Here is a 5436-nt window from a genome sequence, read left to right as displayed (position 1 = left end):
TACTACTACTACTACTACTACTACTACTACTACTACTACTACTACTACTACTACTACTACTACTACTACTACTACTACTACTACTACTACTACTACTACTACTACTACTACTACTACTACTACTACTACTACTACTACTACTACTACTACTACTACTACTACTACTACTAGTTACAATATAATAAAAGAACGTTTAAAGTAGCCATTTTTAATGGCCGTGGTTAAAAGTGACCGTATCTCAAGTTTTTGGTTTTAACATTTAAGCTTCATACAGTAGTAAGTATGTTTCATTGACAAATATTTCAGGAAATCACCGGGTAAGAGAACAACAAGATGAAGATCTTAAAATATTTTCTACCCAGACTGAAATATGTGTTTCAAAGTTCTTTATCCCCTTTAAATCACTATATTCTTGCCAATTGTATTCAGAAAGATAGATTATAGCATGGCTCAGCCATAGGCATGGAGGTATGAAAGAGATTCTACCTAGTTTCCAAGAAAAGTCATCTTAATTCTTAAATTTGAGAAGGGTTCAAATCTCCCGATCAATATTATTATTTTAAACTTGAGTTCTCACATTTTCCTAATTCTTTGATTTATAACGTAAAAGTTGCTTGCTTGTAATTTTAATAAGTGCACTGTCAAAATCTTCTTTGACTAAATACACCACATTCATTTATCTCAAGGAGATTTAACAAATACATTACAATAAAGATATCAAAGTACTGAAAAATATATTTAAAAAAAAAAAAAAAAAGAGCAAGCCATACATCCATTAGGCAGTAACATAATATATAGGAAAACCACGAGTGAGGAGCATGTTCTATCAAAATTGATTCGTCATGAATATTATGTGCACTTACAATTTGGGCAAAGGTTCAAGCCAGGATATAATGTAAAAACGAAGTATCTGTTCTGTCGACATTTTAATTTTCTTTTGCACGTGCTCGAGTGTTGATAGTAAGAACGAATGCTAATTGTTGGGAAAATTTTAATTTATCACGTGGGACTAGGGATGGCAAAAAAAACCCGCCCCATCCCGAATGAGGCAAAAAAATTTGCTCCGAACGGGTTGGCGGGGCGGGGCGAGGATGCCCCACCCCGAACTGCCCCGTGAAGAAAAAAGTGAAAAAGAAATTAAAAATAATTTTATTTCTAGACAATTCACCCGTTAAAAACCCATTTTGAATTTATATTTTATTCTCTAATAATAATATAATTCGAAACTTTCAAAATATAAAAAAAAATAAAAAATTAAATGGGGCAACAAACGGGGCAAAAAGTGAAGAAGTCAAAGATGAAAATATTGCTATTCAAGTTTCAAGATTCAACATCTGGAATCAAGATTCAGTAATAAAAAATCATTCCCCAAGAATTAAGGTTTATTCCGTATTATTAATTTTCTTGATGATTTGATATAGAGGATCTTGGCAAGAGAGGAATATAGGTTTTCAAGTGCTAAAGTTTCTATTTTATAAAGTTTAAAGTTTCAACAAGTGGAATCAAATCCGACTCTATGTTAAACCATTGGGATTAAAGAAAGATTTTTGTGGTTGAAATTCATATATTGAGTCTTGGAATATGAATTTTAGGCATAAATTTCGAAATTCAGAATTTTTCGAGAAAGAATTTTCGGGTTGAAAGTCATAATTTGGAAAACCAGCGTCATAGTGCCGGCCTGGTGTCAATTTTTGTGTTATTTTTTCTTTTGGTCACAAAAGAGAAAAAAATATATATAAATAAAAATATAAAAGGGCAATCAATTTCAAATACTGCTACTTAATATTTATTTCAAATTATTAATTTTCTAAAATAGATTAGTTAAAGCAATATGCTACAAACGTAACCTTTTTTTGCTTAAACTAATTTATTTGAAATATTTGGAAGGTTGTGTATACGTGATTTATGTGGATATTCATGGTCCAACGGAAGGTCAATATTTTGCCGAGTTATTTGCACTCCCTGTGGTAATAAATATGTGACAATTGTAAGTTTTCTATTATGTGAACATTTAGCTGGTCCACAGATTGACTTGATGTTTGATCAGATTTATTCTCAATATTTGATTACTATACTAAGAATACCACTTACAAGTTGATATTTCTGTTCAAAGATTAAATATCAATTGTTGTGTTCGGTCTGGGGTCTACCATTATTTGAAATTATTGATTGTCCAATGCGGATTTCCATATAAACATGTTATTTAGGTTCTCTATTCGATTAATCCATATAAATTTGCAATACCTGTCAACATCAATTCAATTCCTGTGCTTAAACCAAAGTTTAAGAGCTGAAAAGAGAACGTTTGCATCGTTCTTGGTGGCATGGATCTAAACCTTGTGTTAAGGACTGGACAAATCACCACTCTTACGAATATGAGTTCCGTTAATAAAATGGGACTTGAATGAGTAGGATCATTGAAACTGCATAAGTCTTATGAACACGAAGCATAAAACCCCAGCAACATTTAGGGGGCTCTACTAAGAAATTTTTTAAAGAAATATTTCAAAATGCTTTTACAAAAAGGCGATAAGGTTGAAACTAGTACACTTCTGACAAACTTGGTTTTACTAAAGTATAAGGCTAAAGAAAAATACGAGAGAACTTCACAAATGTGTCTCATCTTTCTTCAAAACCAAAGGTATTGAAGCTTGAGTTGTCTAATGTCTTACTCGTGCATATGATTTTGATTTCTCTTCCTACATTATTCAGTTAATTTAAAGCCAATTACACTTGTCAAAAGGGGAAGTTGACTCTTAATGAACTCATTTCATAGTGTGTGCAAGAAGAATAAAATCTAAAGTAAGAAAGAATTGGAAGTATTCCCTTGGTAAGTAACTCTAAGGACTAGTTAAAGAATAAAAGAAGCTGAATCTAGTTCAATTCAAAAGAAACAGCAAAAACCTAAAAATGATTAATCATCTAACTGTTACTTTTGTAAAAATTTGAAATATGTAAAAAGAGACTGTACTAATACCACGCTTGGCGTGTAAACTCAAATACACTTCTCATTTGGGTCCGTTTCGAGGTTAATTTAGTTTCAGTACCTAGACACACTTTATAGATAAATTTCGATGTCATTGTTCAAATAAGCATCTCTATGCGGGGTTTCCTAAACAACCTAACACCAATTGATGTTGAAAGATTCATCTAAGTGGAGGCGATGGAAAATCAATTAAAGTTAAGGCTATAAAGACTTTTAGGTTATTGTTAAAGAATGATTATTAATTGGATTTGAAAGAGACATCTGTATTACCATCTTTTTGGATGAAATTTGATTTTCGTTTTGACATTGGACAAATTCGGTTACTATTGTTCAATTGGAAATAGTAAGTTTAGTTTTTTTCTAAATTCAAATATTGTGGGTACGAGTTCTTTTTCCAGTTATAATAACCTATATCTATTTAATACAGTTGCCTCTTATAAAGAAACATTGCATGTGAATTCACGTGGTATTAAACATAAATTAACCAATGAGCATTTCGCTTCGTTATGACATAAACGATTATGTTACATCTTTCAAAAGAGAATTGAAAAATTTTGTGTCAGAAGGAATTCTTAATTTCCTTAATTTTTTCAAACTTAAATTTTTATTTTAATTACATTAAGGGAAAACAAATAAATATAAGGAGATTAGGAGTCAATAGAACTTTGTACATCTTAGAACTAATTCATAACGATATCTATAGGCCACTCCCCCACTTCTTGGAATGGTCAATGACCGTTTATTACGTTCATAGACATTTTTTTCTTGTTATGGCTACCTGTATCTTACTCATAAGAAATTATAATCACTGAACATGTTCATGACTTACAAGGCTAGGGTTGAAAATCAACTGAGCAAAATAATAAAACATGTCATAAATGGTTGTGGTAGTGAATACTACGGCATATATGATAGATCAGAAAAACAATGTCCAAAGCCTTTTGCTAAAATTCCTAGAGGAATGTGGAATCGTTCTAGACTACACCAGAATCTCTCTAGGTTAAGCCACCAAAGATTGTAGCTTAAATTTTCAATAAAGTTACAAGTAAAACAACTGTTAAGGGGTTAGAAATTTTAAAGATCACACTATTAGGTCAATTTTCGAAACGAAAAATATTTGATTCCTTGAGAATGTAGAGTTTGTAGGAAGAGATAAAGTTTTAAGGTTAAAGATTTTGTCGTTGAAGAAGAATATATATATATCTTCTGTTGCAATTGACAATGATCAGGAAGGACAAATTCTTTCTCCAAATCTTGTTTAAGACGTAAATTCGGATCAAGACAATAGCCAAAATATTGTTTCAGAAGAACAAACTCAACAACATAAAAAACAAATGCCATTAAGAAAATCCACTGATGAAAAAAGAGACAATTCGGATAGTTGTATAGTTTTTCTCCAAGAAAATAAGGATGACATTGGATTAAAGGAAGAAAATCTAATCAATAAACTTTCATTACGCAATGCAAAGGAAAAATTCTTAAGAATGGATTGATGCCATGAATAAATATTTAAAGTTCATTAGTAATAGTGACATTTGGAAACTCAGCTTATTGCTTGAAGGTGCGATACCTATTAGTTGTAAATGGATGTTTAAAATCAAGGAGGATTCAAAGAGTGATGTAAAGAGATACAAGGCTCGTCTTGTTAGAAATGACTTTACTCAAAAGAAAAGCATTGACTTTAAAGATATTTTCTCTCCGATTTCTATGAAATATTCTTTTAGGATTATTATAGCATTTGTGACACATTTTAATCTTGAAATACATCTGATAGTTTACAAATTAAAGAAGTCCATGTATGGGCTTAAGTAGATTTCCCGTCAATGGTGTCACAAATTTTATCAAATAATTATCTCTTTTGGTTTTGAGATAAATACAGTTGATGATTGTATATACTACAAGTTCAACGGAAGTAAGCATATTTTTCAAGTATTGTATGTTGATGACATACTATTTACCTGCAATGATATACGCTTATTGCACGAAATCTAGACATTTCTATCATGAAATTTTAAAATGAAAGATCTCGGGGCACTTCTTCTGTGTTAGGGATACAAATATATCAGGATCGTTCTTGTAATTTTTTGGACTATCACAAAAGAGTTATACAAATAAAGTTCTTAAAGGATTCGGGATATAGGCATGTAAACTAGGTGATAACTCTATTATTAAGGGAGACAAGTTTAGTCTCAATTAATGCCCCATGGATAAACCTAAAGAAAGAAAAATACAGAAAACTCCATGTGCTTTAGCAGTTGGGAGTTTAATGTATGCTAATGTTTGCATACGTCTAAATATGGCATCCATTATTTGAATGCTAGGCAAACATTTAAATAACTTTGGGAATAGTTGGAAAGCAGCTAATTAGGATATCAGGTATTTACAGAGAACTATGGATTACGTGATCACATTTAGGAAAATCAGACCAGTTGGAGATCATTGAATTTTTT

This window comes from Olea europaea, unplaced genomic scaffold (genome assembly GCF_002742605.1).
Source record: "Olea europaea var. sylvestris unplaced genomic scaffold, O_europaea_v1 scaffold349, whole genome shotgun sequence".
Taxonomy (NCBI): Eukaryota; Viridiplantae; Streptophyta; class Magnoliopsida; order Lamiales; family Oleaceae; genus Olea; species Olea europaea.
Note: the sequence above shows the minus strand (reverse complement) of the source record.